The following is a 19,894-nucleotide window of genomic DNA, read 5'->3' on the forward strand; positions in this document are numbered from 1 at the left end:
CGGGGTCACACCCTCCCTCCGTGGCCCCGTCCCATCTGGGAAACAAAGCAGGCACCTGGCAAGAGTGGACCCTGCTCCCTTCCCTTCCCCTCAGCAGGGTACAGACCACCAATTCTCATGAGAAAAAACATTTCTTTCAGGAAACAATAAAATTTGTGGTAGGAAGAAGTCATTAGGACACAGAAGATGTGTTAACATGAAAGAAAAAGTTTTTCTCTGCACGATATGCAATTTCTTTTTTCTTGGAGAAGAGTTTTCCTACCAGGAAATCTGTGACAAGCATGTTCTGATTGACCAGAAGAGGTATATTTCTGAAGGAAACAGTGCCTTAGATAGTGCATCGCCTGGGACACTTGTTACTCTTGATCCATGCTGGAAGGCTCTCACAAGGGGAGATGAACACACATCCTTCTACTGTGTTAGCTTGGACCCTCTTACCTTACCTTTTTGTTTGGAACACAGTCCTTTGTTTCTTTGATTTCCTTCACTGTCTGTTGGTTTTAAACATTAGAAAAGACAGCCACCTTTCCCAGTCTTGACAGAGTGGTTTCACACAGAAGATGAAACTTATTAATCAGCTCACCCTGGGTTCTTGATTGCCTCTCAAATCTTTGACTGTTTAAGCCACACTCTTTGTCCATGGTACTTCTCAGTCATTGAGGATGTTCAAGGGCCCATCAGCGTCCCAAAGGGCAGGATCACATCAGGCCCTGGAGGTAGGCTGACTGGAAGCTGGCAAAGTATGTAGTTAAGGCCCCTCCAGTGATATGCTGAAAGACTGACATTTTTGCCTGTTCCTTCTGTGCTTGTATAGTTGTGAGGAAGAAGGAGGGGCTGTCCTGTGCCCATTCAGAACTACTACTTCACTTGCTCCGGTTCTGTGGGACTTATGAAAGCAAACCCCACTGGCTGTCAAAAAATCCAGTGGCCTGTGACGTGGGCAGTAGCCGAAAAAGCTGGGGAATACGTGTACAAGCTTCTTGTAAGAGATACTAGCAACTTCAAGTAGGCTTGAGGAAGAGGGCAAAGGGTGGGACACAGGCTCTTGGAATTTTGGGGAGGCTCTGATTCAGCCCATAGAAGGATGCTAAATTGGAAACTTGATACTTGCAGTGAATTTTAAAATATGCAAATAGACCCTTTTCAGGAAAAGACTAAAAGATGTGTATTTCTGTTTGCTCCTTCTGCTCCTGAGTCCCAGGAGGACAGCCAGTGAAAACTACTTCTTTGTTTGCTACTGTCCTATGGGACCAGTGAATGCAAACCCTGGTGGCTATCTGAGCCAGGTAATCCAAGGACCCACCCCTCAGCAGCAGCCACTGAAGCTAGGACATAGACCTGTGCCCAAGCTTTGTCCAGAGACGTAACATGATTGGAGTCAATTAGAGGGATAAGCTGGAGGAGACCAATTTGGGTTCTTTAATCATACTTAAATAAGTGCTTTGAATTCTAAGTTTGAAAAATATATCTGAGACTACTTAAAGACAATTTTTACTAATTTATTTCCACACTAGTATGAACACATTTTCCTGCTTCTTTTTATGTCTTATAACTTACTATTAAACACTAGACATTTTAGATAATTTACCATAGATATCTCTGCCCAAATATTTTGCTTGTTTTATTATTATTCTAAAGTTTCCAGACACAATGCCTTTTTTTCTCCTTTTTTAGTATATTTACTTATGTTTCTTTTTTTTTCTTCCAGTTTTATTGGGATATAATGGACATACAGCACTGTATAAGTTTAAGGTGATTACACTTACATACATCATGAAATGATTACGATAAAAGTTTAGTGAACATTCTTACCTCATGTGTTACATATAACTAGAGAAACAAAAAACTTTTTGTGTGATGAGAACTCTTAAGATTTACTCTGTTAAAACTTTTATATATAAAATATATCAGTGTTACTTATATTTATTTGTAAGGTTTAACTATTTCAACTTGTTTTATACTTCATAACTTTGTAAATTTCAAATAATTGTTTCAGTCCCTGTAGCTGAATACAGTTAAGATTAACATAAAGTTTAAAATTTTTCTTTAATGTTTTCAAAATTCACACGGCTAAGTATGAGACAAATTTAAGTTCTGTGCCTGGGTGAGGCAAGGCATAAACATACTATGTGGGAAACTTGGAATTACAGTCAAGGGCATCATGGGAATAAAAATTCCTGGGATTAACCAAAACTACAGGGACAACTCCAGATTTTTCAGAGCAACTGACGGGGCTCAAGTGGAGATCTCAAAGGAATCAAGTATTGTCTGAGTTCCAAGTGGAATTAATTGAAACTTGACTTATGTCTCTCTAACAGGATGAAAAGGTAGGATGGGAAGGCTCAGAGAAGGAGATGGATGGAGCTGTGGGTCTGGATGGTTAGAGAGGGGCGGTGGTCCAGCCCCGCCCTCCAGTACTCCCTCCCACTTCAGGAGCCCACTGTGACCAGACCACAGCTCTGTGACAGGGACCTCGGACTTGAGTCCCCAGTGCACACCCTGTGCTTAACTGCCTGAGGGCAGCAGTGTGATTCAGATGCTGGAGAATCCTCTGTTCTCTGAAAAGCACTTTTGATACTCAGCTGAACTCCAGTTCTACTTTGGAGGTGATTAATGATTGATCAGGAGGGTAAGGAACCCTTGGCCCAGACTCACAAACACATGATTCCCTCTTCTTGTGTATTATTATTTCCATTTTCTTTTTTTTTTAATTTATTTATTTTTTATTGAAGAATAAAAATTCTTTACAGAATTTTGCTATTTTCTTTCAAACCTCAACATGAATTAGCTATGGATATACATATATCTCCTCCCTTGTAAACATCCCTCCCATTTCCCTCCCCATCCCACCCGTCTAGGTTGATACAGAGCCCCTGTGTGAGTTTCCTGAGTCATACAGCAAATTCCCATTGGCTGTCTATTTTACATACGTATTTCCATTTTCTGAATCAACTAGGGAGACTCCTGGGATGGAAAAGAACACAATAACTTTCTCAAGGAAGAACAGAACATCATCCCTCTAGGGACAAACCAGGCTGGGCAGGGGATACAATGAACACTAGGATTTCTATCCAAAGTTATCAGACCAGTTGACCAGCTGTAGCAGAGGGCTCCAGGAGTAGTCCCCAGCATAGTGACCAGAGTCTGAGGACTGGATACTGAGTTCACTCTCAGCCAGAGGAGAGGCCCTTGAGCATCTGTTCACCAGACCTGACCAGGTATCTCAGACCAGGACTAATCTGAGGGCACTGCTGAGGCCCCCAGAGCCTCAGAGCAGGGGCTGGAGGAGGGCCTGGTCTCAGGAAGCAGAGACCTACCGGATGGAGCTCGGATTCACCCACAGGTCTGAGAATGCGTGTGTTTCTTGAGCAGAGAAACAGTGACAAAAGAAATTCAGGGTGAATCTCACACTGAAAATCCTTTATGTTCTTCAAAGAAGGAAAACAGAAAACACTTTTATCTTCTTTAAAAATGAGTGAAAGGAAGGAAAACCCACAGAGCTGTTAGTAAAACATATGAAGTCATATTATGTATGGCCTCTGAGTTATGCTTGTCTCGAGAGGGAGAGTGAGACTTGGTCCCAGGTCCTCATTTTTTTCTCTCTCAGCATCAAATGGAGCTGAGGGGAAGAAGCAGGAGCAGGAAAAGAAACAGAGCTTTGAAAGGCGAGTTCTGCCATTCAACCCTGTGTGCCCCAAACATTAGCCCCCTCCTCTCCCTACCCTGAGGGCCCAGGTCCATGGACTCCGAGGAGGCCAGTGGCAGTACCTGTCACTCAGGAAACAGAAGCCTCAGGGAGACTCCTGGGATGAAGAGCAGAACACAGATACTTCTGAGATTCCACGTGGAGAAGGAAGCCGTGAGGGGCCTGGAAAAGGGTGTGGTGAGCAGGAGCCTGTGGGCAGCATTGAACCAATAGCACCTGGATTGGGAGGTGGGACTCCAGGTCCAGCTATGGACAAATTGTTGCAGTTGTTTTTTAATTGGAGTACGATTACTTTACAATGTTGTGTTAGTTTCTGCTGTACAATGAAGTGAATCAGCTGTATATATACATACAGACCCTCCCACTTGGACCTCTCTCCCACTCCATCCCCATCATACCCACCTAAGTCACCACAGAGCATTGAACTGAGCTCTCTGTGCTCTATGCAGGTCCCCACTATCTATCTATTCTGCACATGGTAGTGTATTTACATCAAACCTAATCTCCCAATTCACCCCACCCTCCCCTTCACCACCCTTTGTGTCCACATGGCTCATTCTCTAGTTCTGCATCTGTATCCCTGCCCTGGAACTAGATTCATCTGTAACATTTTTTCTAGACTGCTGCTGCTGCTGCTAAGTCGCTTCAGTGGAGTCCAACTCTGTGCGACCCCGTAGACGGCAGCCCACCAGGCTCCCCCGTCCCTGGGATTCTCTAGGCAAGAACACTGGAGTGGGTTGCCATTTCCCTCTCCAATGCATGAAAGTGAAAAGTAAAAGTGAAAAAGTCATGTCCGACTCTAGCGACCCCATGGACTGCAGCCTAGCAGGCTCCTCTGTCCATGGGGTTTTCCAGGCAAAAGTACTGGAGTTTTCTAGACTGGCCATCATCAAAAAATCTACAGATAATAAGTGAAGAAGAAAGTGTGGGAAAAAAGGGAACCCTTTTGCACTGTTGGTGGGAACGTAAAGTGATACAGCCACTTCGGAGAACAGCATGCTAAGTTGCTTCAGTCGTGTCCATGAACACCTCCCATGAATCTCTTGTCCTCAAATCCTTATAATCAACAAGAGTTGGAAGCACATAGAATAAGGTTTCAAGTGATCTTTCCAGGTGGCACTAGTGGTGAAGAACCCACCTGCCAATGCAGGAGACATAAGACGTAGGTTCAATCCCTGGGCCAGAAAGATCCCCTGGAGGAGGAAATAGCAACCCACTCCAGTATTCTTCCTTGGAGAATCCTCATGGACAGAAGAGTCTGGCAGGCTACAGTCCATGGGGTTGCAAAGAGTCAGACACAACTGAAGCGACTTAAGCACACACAGGTGAGGTACAGGTGGGGTGTACCTCTAGAGTTACTCAAGTTCATACTTAGCTTAAAGGTGAAAAAGGCTCAAGTCCACCTTGAAAGTCACCTGTGACTCTGGGGACCACTCAAAATCCCAGTTAATCAAGATCTTGGAAAAGCCCCTCCAGGCTCATCTGGGAGAGAAAGTGATAACAACAAGGGCAGTTTCCCCTCTGAAGAGTCTCTTTCCTGCCCCCTCACAGGTGAGTGAAGAAACCCCAGGGCCCCTGGGAGGACCCCCACCTGGTGACATCCATAGGCCCTCAGAGGTCCCTCTGACTGGACAGGAAGACAAGCCACATTCACAGGCCCCCTCATACAACTCTGTGGGCAGAATCTGTGACATGAGTCTGTTGCGGGGACTGACAAAGGCAGCCTGGAGCCCAGTCCAAGTCCGGCATTGGCTAGGAATGAACCACAGGAAGAAGCTGGGGGGCAGGCCTCCCCAGACACCTGCTCTGTCATGACAGTCATAGACCTCGACACATGGTCCCAATCTTCCAGGGTCCAAGAGGTCATGGAGGGGGACCCTTCTTGGAAAAGTACTTTCAAACCTAGTGTGCTGATTAAATTCCAAATCTGCAATATGGATCTGAGGAGATCGTGGTCCTGAAGGCCCATAAAAGCCCCTCGTTGAACAGAGTCCACAGCCGCAAGTCCAGAAGATCTACACTTTGAGGCCCAGTGTTGCAAGCCTGAGTTCCAAGGGTTCAGAGACCAGCAGAAACAGGCTCAAGGCTGCGTCACTACTTGCTCCTTCAAGATGGCGCCACCAAGACGTTTCTCAGACTGTTACTCAGATGTTTTCATTGCCCCAGACATCTTGGTTTCTCAGGAATCTCTGTCTGGCTTCCAGCCCTTGTCCTTTGGAGACTCATCCAATTCCCAGAAGCTCCATGACCTTGAGTGGAGGGAGTAGGCACGGCCAGCAGGAGGCCCCAAGACAACAGCCCAAATATAAGAGCCTGAGCAAGATGTTTGTCCCCACTGCCGGGAGACTCACAGGAGGCCCAAACTAGGACAGCATAAAAGGGCTGGCAGTACGGAGGGCCGACCAGGCCAGCTCGATAGCAGGACTGCTGAGGTCCAGGCTCTTGGGACAGCTGTTGGCCGGATCCTAAGGGAGAAGGTGGCACTTCACTGTGGACCTCGTGCCTCCGAGTTTAACTGGTTCAAAGGAAAACTCTGGGCCCCATTAGTTCTACGTTACTACTACCACAGGTTTCTCTCTACCAAGTTAAGAGTGAGGCAATATACATGCCGGGATGACCAACCTACCCCATGGGTCATGGCTGCCCTAGAAAGAGTAAGTGGACCAGCCCCAGGGACAGCAGGTGGACCTTCCCACCCCCACCAGGCAGAACCTTCATCATGGATCAAGAATGACAAGTGTCCCAGGCCATCCTCTCCACTGTCCAAGGTACTGCCTCTTTCAGACATAAACCTCTTTTGGTCAATCAGAACATGCCTGTCACAGCTTTCCTGGTAGAAAAACTCATCTCCAAGAAAAAAATGCATAGTATGCCATGCAGCTAAAACCTTTTTTCTCTCATGTTAGCACATCCTCTGTGTGCTAATGGCTTCTTCCTACCACAAAGTTTACTCTTTCCTGAAATAAATGTTTTTTCTCATGAACAATGGTGGCCTCTGCACCCTGCAGAGGGGAAGGGAAGGGGTCAGGGTTCACTCTTCTCAGGTGCCTGCTTTGTCTTCCAGATTGGACAGGGACACATAGGGAGGGTGACCCCAGTGTGGATACTCACCCTCACCCCAATTCCCTCATTGCACCCCAGTTTCCACAATACCAGCATTACGGAAACAAGCAACAGCATTCAGGACATGCCAAAGTGAACTAAACCTAAAAACCACTCCTTCTCAGGATCCAGCTCAGTTCTCTCCTGCTCTCTCTCTACTTTGAACTTGTACGGCTGTGGGTGGGGGTTGGGTTGCAGAGGCTGAAATTCCCCTCAGGTTCAGAAGGTGTCAGAGAGAACTTCTCATGTCAGAATAAGGACAGGAGCTTGGGGCCAGTGCTGGCCCTGAGTGAGACGTGGGAGAAACCTTGTCCTTGTGTCATGGTGGGATAGATGACACTGCCCTGGAAGTCCCTCCTCTCCCAGACGGAACTGGAATGAGATGAACCAGGAGCATCACCCTCCCTCTGCCTTTCTCATGCTCTGGAGCAGAGGCGAGGATGAGGAGCACATTCCCAGCTCTGAGGGTGTGCAGTGTAAAGCATGGAGGCCCCCAAGGGCTGGTCCACCCTGCCCGAGAGGAGAGGACAGCCCTGTTCACAGTGCCCACCTCCCCTGGGGAAGAAGTAGGGGTGTCACTGCGTGTGCAGTCACCTCACTGCTTGAGGGTGGGACGCTGTGCCCCTAGGGTGGGATGCACGGGAAGGAGGCAGGTGGCAGAGGTGTCCATAGATGGTGCAGTGACCGAGGGATCCCTGGCGTCCCACCACTGTCAAGAGGCCCAGAGGAAAGAACTTAGAGGCCTGGTGGCTCCTGGTGGCCCCACCCCAGAGTCTCCCCCTACTCCAGCTCCCAGAGCCCAGACAGAGAGAGAACACCTAGAGCTCTCCACAGAGGGCCAGGCTCCCAGAGACAGCGGAGCCTCTGAGCAGGGAAGCTTTCACAGGACTGGGAGCTTGGGACAGACTCATGGTCTGTGATCCAAGGAGACTCTTAGGGAACATGTGGGACTCAACAGGCCCAGGGACTATGCTGGCGTCACAGCAAGTGTCAACTACTATCAGCGTGTCAGAACCCTAACTTGTAGGACCAGAACCTGGGAGTGGAGGGCAGCGGCATGGGCCTGCTTGTGCTGCGGTTTCTCCCTGGAGCCTGGTCCCTCCTCTGGTCCCCATCGTCCAGCGTGGGCCTAGCAGTGGGGGCTCAGGGCACAGAGTGGCCTCCAGAGCTCAGAAGAGTGGGGCACAGAGTGGGGACCTCGAGCCTGGCTGCTGCTTGGTTCTCTTAGGGGCACCAAGAGGTGAGTGCTGGGGCGCCCCATCGTTTCCTGTCTGGAGGAGTGACACAGAAGGGATATTGACAGAAAAGCAAGAAACCAGGAGGGGAAAAATCCCTGTGCCCTTCTCCTGCCCTAAAGTGCAGAAAGGACACCAATGTAGGGCCCCCCACTGTGTGTCTCCACATGGAGACACAGTGTCCCACACAGGGATCTCCCACAAACCCACACTGAGTCCACAACACTGACCCCACACATAAACTCCCCCTAGTCCCACACAGAGACCTCCCACAGATAAAAAGTGACCCCACACAGAGACCTCAGACAAACCCACACTGATCTCCCATAGGGACCCCACTAGCCCCTCACAGAGGCCTGGCACAGAGCTACAATGACCCCACAAAAGGGCCTCTCACAGACCCATACGAGTAATCTCCCAGTGACCTCTCAAATCTGTCTCTGAGACCTCCCACACAGACCTCACAGGCGTTCCTTAGAATCTGAGTATCCACTCACTGACAGGGCCTTCACGGTAGGTCTGACGTTAACAAACCTTGTGCATTGGTGTTCGGAATGTAAATTGGTACAACTAATATTTAAAACACTGTGGAGATGCTTCAAAAAATAAAATTAGAATACTATGTGATCCAGCAATTTCACTTCTGGTCATTTAGCAAAAAGAAACAAACATTTTTATCTGAAAAAGTTATCAGTGCTTTTCTATGTTCTCTGAAACATTAATCACAAAATAATGGTACAGAAAGAAACTTCCTGTTTGTGGTAGATAAATGGATAAAGAAAGGTGATACACACACATACATAACATACAAAATGAGATATTATTCAGCCTTACCAAAAGTTAACCCTGACATTTTCAAGAACACTGAATGAACTTGGAGAACATTATGCTAACTGAAATAAGCCTGACAGTATCACTTACATGTGGAATCTAAAAGAAAAAAAAAAGAAATCATAGAACAGAGTAGAAATTGTTGTCTGCAGCTGGTTGTGGGGGAAATGAGAACAGGTTGGTAAATGGATACAAATTTTTCATTATAAAATGAGAAACAAAATGAAGGAATAAGACCTGAGGAGCTAACACACAACATGATGTCATTAGCAGGCGGGTTCTTTACCACTAGTGCCACCTGAGAAGCCCCTGAATGTGCAACCTGGGTTGCTATCACACATGTAAATTTTTAAATTGGGTGATTGGTCTGATTTAATAAAATGTATCTGAAAAAAAAATTAATGAAGCCCTTCCCCTCGGCTGCTCCTTCTGGGTAGAGCATGACTGATCAGCATGGACTTTGAACTTAACATAGCTCCTCCTAGATGCCTGTGGGCTTCGAGACCAAACAGCTACTCTCCACACCTACTACATTCCCCTAGCACATCAAATCCTGGTCACTTAGCGGGCTTTGTTACAAACAGAAGCCTTCATGGGATGAAGATTATTCTCTGGCAAACTCACATCCCTATTATATCATGGATAAGGGCTTCCTCCTAAGAGTGACCCAGCATGGCCACAAATGCCACTGGGCTAAAACAGAAATAGTACCATTATGAACAGGCTAAACCTGACATGGTAAGGAAAGACTCCCAAAGTCATTCTCTGAAGCTACCATCATCCTGATGCTAAAACCAGACAAAGATGCTACCAAAAGAGAAAATTACAGGCCAATATCTTTTATGAATATAGATGCAAGAATCCTCAACAAAATACTAGCAAACCAAGTCCAACGACACTTAAAAAGGATCCTATACCATAATCAAGTTTGATAAATCTCAGGGTCACAAGGATGGCTCAATATATGCAAAACATTTAATCTGTTACATCACAACAAATAACAAAAACCACATGATCATTTAAACAGATGCATAAAAAGCATTTGATAAAATTCAACATCCATTCATGACACAAATTCTCACCAAAGTAGATACAGAAGGAACATATCTCAGCATAATAAAAGTTATTTATGACAAATGCCCAGCCAACATAATACTCAATGGTGAAAAGCTGAAAGCTTTCCCACTAAATTCTGGAACAAGTCAAGGATGCCTACTACACTACTTCTATTCAACATAGTATTGAGAGTCCTATCCACAGAAATCAGACAAAAAAATAAAAATAAAAGGTATCCATTTTGGAAGGGAAGAGATAAAACTGTCATGTACAGATGACATAATACTCTATAGAAAACCCTAAAGCCTCCACACAAAAACAATTAGAATTGATAAATGAATTCAGCAAGGTAGCAGGATACAAGATTAATATACAGAAATCTGCTGGATTTCTTTACACTAATAATGAAATATTAAAGAAAGTAAAAAAAAAAATTTCTGTTTAAAATTATGTCAAAAAAAATAAAATGCTTAGGAATCAACCTGACAAGGACATGAAAGATTTACACACTGAGAACTATAAAAACACTGACAAAGGCAAATGAAGATTATTCAAGGAAATGGAAAGATATCCTATGCTCTGTGGTTAGAAGAATTAATATTCTTGAAATGGTAATGCTATCCAAAACAATCTGCAGATTTAATGCAATCCCTATCAAATTACCCATGATATTTTTTTTTTTTTCCCCATAGAACTGCAGTGACTAATTCTGGGCTTCCATGGTGGCTCAGTGGTAAAGAATCTGCCTAACAATGCAGGAGATGCAGGTTTGATTCCTGGGTTGGGAAGATCCCCTGGAAAAGGAAATGGCAACCCACTCCAATATTCTTACCTGGGAAATCCCATGGACAGAGGAGCCTGATGGGCTGGACAGGACTTAGCAAATAGACAACAAAAATAAATAATCCTAAAATTTATACGGACCCACAAAAGACTCAGAAAAAGAACAAAGCTAGAGGCATAATGCTCCCACACTTCAGACAATACTACAAAGCTACATTAATCGAAAGACTGCAATATTGGCAGAAAAATAGACATACGGATCAATAGAACAGAATGAAGAGCCCAGAAATAACCCCACATTCCCACAGTCAATTAATCTTTGACAGAAGAGGCAAGAATATGCAATGGACCAAAGACCATCTCTTCCACAACTGGTACTGGAAAAGTTGGACAGTCACAAGCAAATCAATGGACACTCCCTCACAACATACACAAAAGTAAACTCAGAATGTCCTAAAGCCTTAAATATAAGACATGAAACCATAAAACTTCTATAAGGGAATATAAGCAAAACATTCTTTGACATAATTGTAGCAATATTTTCTCAGGTCATTCTCCAAGGCATAAGAGATAAAAGCAAAAATAAAACAAATGGGACCTAATCAAAATCACAAGATTTTGCACAACAAAGTAAACCATAAACAAAATGCAAAGACAATCTATAGTTGGGAGAAAATATCTCGAAATGATACAACCAACAAGGGCTTAATTTTCAAAATATACAAACAGCTTATATAGCTCAGTATCAAAAAAAAGCAATCAAATCAAAAAATGAGCAGAGGACCTAAATGAACATTTCTCCAAAGAAGACATACGGATGACCAACAGGCACATGAAAATATGCTCAACACAACTAATTATTCAGTTCAGTTCAGTTCAGTCGCTCAGTCATGCCCGACTCTTTGCGATCCCATGAATTGCAGCACGCCAGGCCTCCCTGTCCATCACCAACTCCTGGAGTTCACTCAAACTCATGTCCATTGAGTAGGTGATGCCACCCAGCCATCTCATCTTTAATTATTAGAGAAATGCAAATCAGAGCTTCAATCACTTCACACTGGTCAGAATGGTTACCAACAAAAAGTCTACAAATAATAAATACTGGAGAAGGTATGAAGAAAAGGGAACCCTCCTACACTATTGGCAGGGAATGTAAATTGTTGCAGCCACTACAGAGAACAGTATGAAAGTTCCTTAATAACCCAAAATAGAGTAACCAACCATATGATCCTGCAATCCCACTCCTGGGCACATACCTAGAAAAGATGAAAACTCTAACCTGAAAAGATACATGCACCCTGATGTTGACTCCCGACAGTGCAAGCATACCCTTATCAGGGCCCTATTAGACCCCTTGGTCACTCAGTTCCCCTCCTCAGCGGCTCCCTGGCAGAGCCACTATGTTGGGAGCCTCTGAGATGGCTCCCCTCACCTGAGACAACACTGGAGATGCAATGCTATAGCCCACAAAAGTGCAGGACATAACAGTCTGAGAGAAGACAACATGGATGGATTGGGACATGAGGATTCATGCTATAACACCCCAGCCCATGACATGACTGGACACAACTTCATCCTGAATGCTGCCTCCACAACCTTCCACTGTACCCAAGATGACATCAAGGGACACAAGCACTGGGACTTGGTTGCTAAATTGAATGCTTGCTTATCTAAATACCCTGCCGATGACACTTCAAATAGCATTTTGCAGAGCTAACTATATGTCTACACCAAGGCCTCCTTGCTTGCTTACTGTATATAACACTTGCTGCTTGAGTGTGAGATGGTTGCTACGATTGTCAGGCTGCTCTCTGCTATGCCTTTGAGTTTTGGAAAACCAAGGTATGTGCTGAGTCTCATAACCTTTTTTACACCCTGAACTTAGAATTCTTGCTCCAAGTTCAGTTTTACTTTTCCTGGGACACCTTTTAAAGTAGCCACTTACAGTTGAGCCCACCAAAGTTTAGTGACCTCCACCCCAAACACCTAATAATTAATAGATGCATGCTACCCTGCTTTCTACCTCTTGCTGGCTCATAACCTGGGCAGAGGATTGCCTTTCAAAGCTCCTTGCCCAACCCAACCCCCACTATCCCCCAGTTCCAGGGTGTGACACTAATAACTCTTGTGACTTTACCTCCTTTGTGTGTATGTACTGAAACTATGCCTTCAATCAAAACAACACTTAGGGCTTTCATTTCCTGAACATGGGAGCTTGGGTGCTGAGGAAGCTGCTTGCCAGTTCCTTGTGGGGCTTGTGCCTCCTCACTCAGCAGGTCATAATCTACATATTCTTAATGTAACACACCAGATATTGCCCTGCGAACACACCTCACCCCAACATACAAGGGGCCATTCCAACTTCCCTCAAACATAAGCACAACCCTCCACACTCCCTGACTTCACACATACAAACCATGTTTATGCACATAAACACAGCCCCGACACACACACACAATTTCCACCACCCTAAAGACACAACCAGAGAAGGCAATGGCAACCCACTCCAGTGTTCTTGCCTGGAGAATCCCAGGGATGGGGGAGCCTGGTGGGCTGCCGTCTATGGGGTCGTACAGAGTCAGACACGACTGAAGCGACTTAGCAGCAGCAGCAGCAGCAAAGACACACCCACACTCAGAATCCCTGTAAAGAAACAGCTGCAAGCTGTAAAGGGGATGAATTTGGTGACATGGACGTGGGCCACCTGGATTTCTCTTCAGGAAAGGCCTTGTGTCCTGAATTGATGAGGGTATAGTTGGGAGGCAGTGTCAGCTCCCAATTCCTTCAGGGACTGCTGAACTAGAGAACTGCCTTGCCTAACAGTCATTCCCCTTCCAGGAAAGTTCATATCTGATGGACTGATGGAGGCAGAGTTAGAAATGCCTGGCCCACTCCTTCCAACTGACCACCTCTCTGAAGAGACAGTCTGGCTCCTCAGGTCCCATGGGGTAGGGGGAAGATGTTTTGGAGTTTGAGTCACTGTTCAACAGCCCCTCTGCCCAATCCTTTCTGTTTCTACTCCTCACAGGTGTTGCTTGGTAAATATACTGTTCCCTAAACTCTTTCTCTGATTCTGTGTTCCAAAAAATCCAAACTATGACAACCATAATCATTTCTTCATTCAATTATTCATCAGGCATCAATGAACACGGCAAAGACCGCTCTTATAGATTTACAGTATGTGGAGGAAATAGACAGGAAACACATAGCTCCATCATAAACATGCAGGGTATTAGAAGATATCCAGTTAGCAACTGAATTAAGGGTGCTTGATCTACCTGGCTCTGCAGGTAGTAGTAGAAAGTGAAAATGTTAGTAGCTCGGTCATGTCCAACTCTTTGCAACCCCATGGACTGTAGAGGCCAGGCTCCTCTGTCCATGGGATTCTCCAGGCAAGAATACTAGAGAGGGTTGCCATTTCCTTCTCCAGGGGATCTTCCCAACCCAGGAATTGAACCCAGGTCTCCTGCATTGCAGGCAGATTCTTTACCATTTGAGCCACTAGGGAAGCCCATGGTAGTAGTGGGGGAGGGTACAAAGAGACTTGTGAGCTATTCAGAAACGGCCTTTCTGGTTAGGTTTCTGGGCTGTTCCCAGAGAAGAGGGCCTGAACTTTCTTCCTTATATACTGCAGTTCTAATCTGGGTACACCATGCTTATTGTTTAACGTATGGGAGAGCTACAGGAAGAACCTGGACCCCTGCCCTCCAAGATAACACTCCCTCTATTAGGGAGTGTTACTTGCAGCCACAGGAAGTGAGTCTGGCCATGGAGTGAGGCGGAGAGGACCAACATGTGTACAAGCTGAGAAAGATCTAGCAATTTGGCCCTAAAAATGACTCTAAACTCTTCAAAAACTTTTGGGGTTCCTCCTTAGGTTTAGAGAATTCTTTGCCTAGAGCTCTCAGTTCAGTCTTTAACTAAGGGAGAGAAGATATCTGAGGAGGTTTGCCTACAACCTCAGTTAGTTTTATTTTAAATAGCAATTGTTGAATATTCTCTTTGGAATAGAAAAGTAGTTCAGTCAAAAAGTTAATAAAACATTAAGTCAGTCACTCAGTCATGTCTGACTCTTTGTGACCCTATGGACTGTATCCCACCAGGCTCCTCTGTCCATGGGATTCTCCTAGGCAAGAATAGTGGAGTGGGTTGCCATTGCCTTCTCCAGGGGATCTGTCTGACCCAGGGATTGAACCCAGGTCTCCCACATCGCAGGCGGATTCTTTACCGTCTGAGCCACCAGGGATTGGAAAAGGATATGGTAGAATAGTAGGACTTGAGTCTACAGTCATAGCTGTCCTATGATCTTCTGTTTCAGGTAACTTTATCTCTTTAATTTTTCATTAGCTTTTTGTACTGAGTTTTTAAATGAAGATATTTTGGAATCTTGAAGGCTTGTAAGTTTTCACATACCCATTAAAGTAGGCATCTCATTCTCCCTGTTCAAATGGGATCCTTTGCTCTAGTGTTTTCCTTAAATGAACAATCTTGTCTGATTGGAACACACCCCACAACGGCCACTGTAATTCTAGACCAATATCACTAAAATTTTGCCATCCTTCTAGGTCTCTACAGCCTCCAGGACTACAGTTCTTAAATATAAAATAAGCAAGTGTGCCAGAAGGTAGCATAACGAATTGCGATAAAGGCTCCCATTTCCTTTGCTAGTCTTTGTCAACCCGAAACAAGGCAAATACACCTGGGCCTTAATATATGAGCAGTAACCAAGAGATGCTGCTATGTCTCAGCCGAAAGAAGGCCTGGCCTGTACCACCACCAATTCCCAGGGAATGTTGGAATGGGGGAAATGGTCAAACTAGCAAATTCCAAGAAATTGGGACTACAAACTAATTCCAAACAAAAAGGAGAACTATGGCTGTCACCAATAGTTCCCAGCATGGAATCTGGGGGCCACTGCTGATTCCAAACAGATGGGAAAGTACAGACTAAACTGTCAGCAGTTTCCAGGGAACGGAATTAGGGGCTAGGATTTACTACTCAAAAATAGATTGGCAATAACCAAGAGATATTACTGTGCCCTGGCAATTTTGATCTGAAAGGCTAGGGGTTTGGCCTTAGGAAGAATCCCCTACCAGCCAAGCTGACCTGCCCTGTAAAGGAAAGCCATCAGACTGGGAGCACAGATGCAAAGAGAATGGAGCTCAAACCAAGAGGAGCTTACCAACAACCTCCAGGAATGGCAAGAAAGACAGTGAATTCAAAGGATTTCTAGACATCACACCTGTTTCTCCTTGTCCCCAGATATCATTCCATCACTGCCACTAATATATTAAAAAAGCAATATTTAACTGAGTAAATTGGAAGATTTACTCGGAATTTGTAACATACTGACTCTAGTAAATGATTCATGAATCAGATGGCATCTCGTGGAAGACAAGGAGATACTCCAAGGGGCTGCACATCATGGAATGCTCTTAAAATAAGAAAGGTAGGACAAGGAAAGGAAGCGATGAAGTTCCAGTGGGGAAAAGTGGCTTCTGATGGCAAAATTTTCTATTAGCTGAGTTTGTTGTTGGCCAAAAAGGAAATCTTCCCTCCTCCAGCTGGGGTAGTAATGTAGCTGCACTTCCTGTTTGGGATTGCAATGTATCAGTCTTCCTGCTGGGATCAGTAATGACCTCTTCCTGCTAGGGTATTTGATGATGAGTGACAGGAAATGGTAGCTCCCTCTACAGGCCTTCCAGACTCCAGTTACAGTTGAGTTATCCTTTTATTAAAGTTCACAGCATGTTTTGTTGGCAGGAGGATTCACAATGAGGGAGAAAAGGCCAGAAGACTCACCATTAAGAAGGTTCAGAAATTCTTAGGAGGATGCAAGGGAGGCAGAATGTGACTATGGGGTCAGCTGGTGGCCACACTGATCACATGGCTCCATCTGATGACTTTGCAGCTTGCTGTGGAATATTAAAAAAAAAAAAAGTCACTTTATCCTATCAGAGAAACATGAAACTGAGATGAGCTTCCCACTGCTAGAAGCATCCTCAGCCTTCAGAAAAGACCAGAGAACATGACTAAAGGATTTGGGAATATCAGAGCCATATTTCTCAGAGTGGGACTCCCCAGTCTCTGCAGGTCTCAGTCCTCAACTGTCCCTCAGGGACAGTCTCCCCACCTCCATCCTTGTCAGCTCATTGATCCCTAGAGGTCCTGCCTTACCCTGAGAACTTAGGTTTCCATGGAGCTAGGTTGGTTGAGACCTAGTGATACAGCTGACCAGCCTGATAATAGTCCCCATCACCCTGGGGCAGTTGGGCTTAGGGATACATGGCTTTGTAGACTTTCAACACCTAGACCCAGTGTGGAGGGTGTGCTTGCCCATCACCTGTGTCACAGAAGAGCCAGCAATACTTGGAGCTGTCCAAGCAACTCTCAGGGGGTTTTCCTGGGAGAGCACTTGGTTATCTGACTTCTTATCCAGGAAGCCCTATGACTTTTGACTGCTGCCTGTCACACCAACAACGCACCTGTGAAGCTTCTCCTCTACAAGGCCATCTGCCCACCACACCCACCCTTCTAGGGGCCCAGATGCTAGGACCATACAAATGCTGGAGTGTCTACTGCCTAAAGTACAGACACCCCTCTATCCATCTGCATGATTTCTGCTGGGAATCCCCAACATTTACGGGAATTCTTTGACCAACCTGATAGGAACGATGCAATGATTCAGAATGACAAGGATCCATTCACACTTACAACCCCAGAAGCCCCACTGATAACCACGTAAGTGTCCCATACATTCCCACTGATGCCCAAATATTCTTGTGTCATACATACATACATCTAAACACACACATCAGTGGTGTGCTGATAAATGCTTAATAAAAACCTCTCTGAGAAAGGTAGGAAAGACTTCATTTATGGTGTCTACATGGTATAAACATTCCCAGCATGATCAGTTTCAAGCTACCCAGTTGACATCACTGAACACAGAACTGGGAGGAGATATGCACCACTGACTATCCCAAGCTAGTATGAACCAGTTTCAACACATCCCAAATCTTTTCATATGAGTATGTGCACAAAATCCACTTATACCCAGAGTAGGCCCCTCGACTCCCAGCACAGATATATAAGCAAAAGGACACAACATACATATTCATATATATGTGTATGTATGTATATCCATACACATATATATTCTGAACACACATGTACATTTCTACTCTCACCTTGAAAAAATATACACAGAGACCACCTCTTACTACCTAAATTTTTATAGATGAAAACCTACTCACACTGAATATTCACATGCCACTCTTACAACTATATACATATATACACACGACATGGGCCTGAACACAAACATATGCAACCAATATACCACTCATATGTACACACTGTATACGTATACACACAGGCTCACAAGGTACACAACTGTTTGTTTCATGAGCAACTCCCAAAAGACCCACATGCAATTCATAGCCCTAAAATACATATACTCCAGATTTCTGAACATACACATAACCTACTCCATCTACTGAACTCTCATATCTGCCAGAATACTTAATTCATAGCCCCAGGGACTCAAATACACACAGCCACAAACAACCTACACTTATCGAATACAGCTGAACCTTGAACAACTTGGGGATTAGGGTACCAAACTTCCATTCAATGCTTCTGTATCCATGGATCATGTAGTAGCACTGTAGTATTTACTGAAAAAAAAAAAAAATCCACTAGGAATGGACCCGTGTGGTTCAAACCCATGATGTTATAGAGTTAACTATACTTATATAAGTCCAACTTACCAGTTCTGAGAACACACAAGCAACACTGCTAAATTCTTCAGGCATTACATTTTGAAATAAACACAAAGAGGACACTAAGCCTCCTTTACGCACAAATCACAAATACACACATCCATAAACTTCTCTTGAGTATACATCCCAAATGCTAAGACACACACAAAACACAAAAACACCGACAATTTCTGTTCTCTAATATACACATGCAATTCTCACACACCTATGGACACAGATGTGCAAACATTCCCAACCTCTGAACATAGAGATCCCCCTCAAACACTACCTCTCCAAATACAACCTCCCCACTGCTCCCCAAACATATAAACAAAGGACACTATATACATATATCTAACCTCATGCTAATATACACAGACCACCTCCTACTATCTACTATCAAACACATGTATAAACGCACTCAGTTCAGTTCAGTTGTGTCCGACTCTGCAACCCCATGAATCGCAGCACTCCAGGCCTCCCTGTCCATCACCAACTCATGTGCATCGAGTCGGTGATGCCATCTAGCCATCTCATCCTCTGTCGACCCCTTCTCCTCCTGCCCCCAATCCCTCCAGCATCAGAGTCTTTTCCAATGAGTCAACTCTGCATGAGGTGGCCAAAGTATTGGAGTTTCAGCTTTAGCATCAGTCCTTCCAATGAACACCCAGGACTGGTCTCCTTTGGGATGGACTGGTTGGATCTCCATGCAGTCCAAGGGACTCTCAAGAGTCTTCTCCAACACCACAGTTCAAAAGCATCAATTCTTTGGCGCTCAGCTTTCTTCACAGTCCAACTCTCACATCCATACATGACCACTGGGAAAACCATAGCCTTGACTAGACAGACCTTTGTTGGCAAAGTAATGTCTCTGCTTTTCAATATGCTATCTAGGTTGGTCATAACTTTCCTTCCAAGGAGTAAGCGTCTTTTAATTTCATGGCTGCAGTCACCATCTGCAGTGATTGTGGAGCCCCCAAAAATAAAGTCTGACACTGTTTCCACTGTTTCCCCATCTATTTGCCATGAAGTGATGGGACCAGACACCATGATCTTAGTTTTCTGAATGTTGAGCTTTAAGCCAACTTTTTCACTCTCCTCTTTCACCTTCATCAAGAGGCTTTTTAGTTCCTCTTCATTTTCTGCCATAAGGGTGGTGTCATCTGCACATCTGAGGTGATTGATATTTCTCCCGGCAATCTTGATTCCAGCTTGTGCTTCTTCCAAGCCCAGCATTTCTCATGATGTACTCTGCATAGAAGTTAAATAAGCAGGGTGACAATATATAGCCTTTACAGACTCCTTTTCCTATTTGGAACCAGTCTGTTGTTCCATGTCCAGTTCTAACTGTTGCTTCCTGACCTGCATATAGGTTTCTCAAGAGGCAGGTCAGGTGGTCTGGTATTCCCATCTCTTTC

The 19,894-nt window shown here is 44.8% G+C and overlaps 1 long non-coding RNA gene across 1 annotated transcript in view; it reads right to left on the minus strand.

The window, feature by feature from the left end:
• Positions 1 to 19,894, minus strand: part of LOC139184623 (uncharacterized) — a 50,655-nt gene that overhangs the window by 27,666 nt on the left and 3,095 nt on the right. Inside the window, exon 2 of the long non-coding RNA XR_011568167.1 lies at positions 16,516 to 16,628. This is a non-coding gene — a long non-coding RNA (uncharacterized lncRNA). The remainder of the gene's footprint in view (positions 1 to 16,515; positions 16,629 to 19,894) is intronic.

Source organism: Bos indicus, chromosome 8, assembly GCF_029378745.1.
Source record: "Bos indicus isolate NIAB-ARS_2022 breed Sahiwal x Tharparkar chromosome 8, NIAB-ARS_B.indTharparkar_mat_pri_1.0, whole genome shotgun sequence".
NCBI lineage: Eukaryota > Metazoa > Chordata > Mammalia > Artiodactyla > Bovidae > Bos > Bos indicus.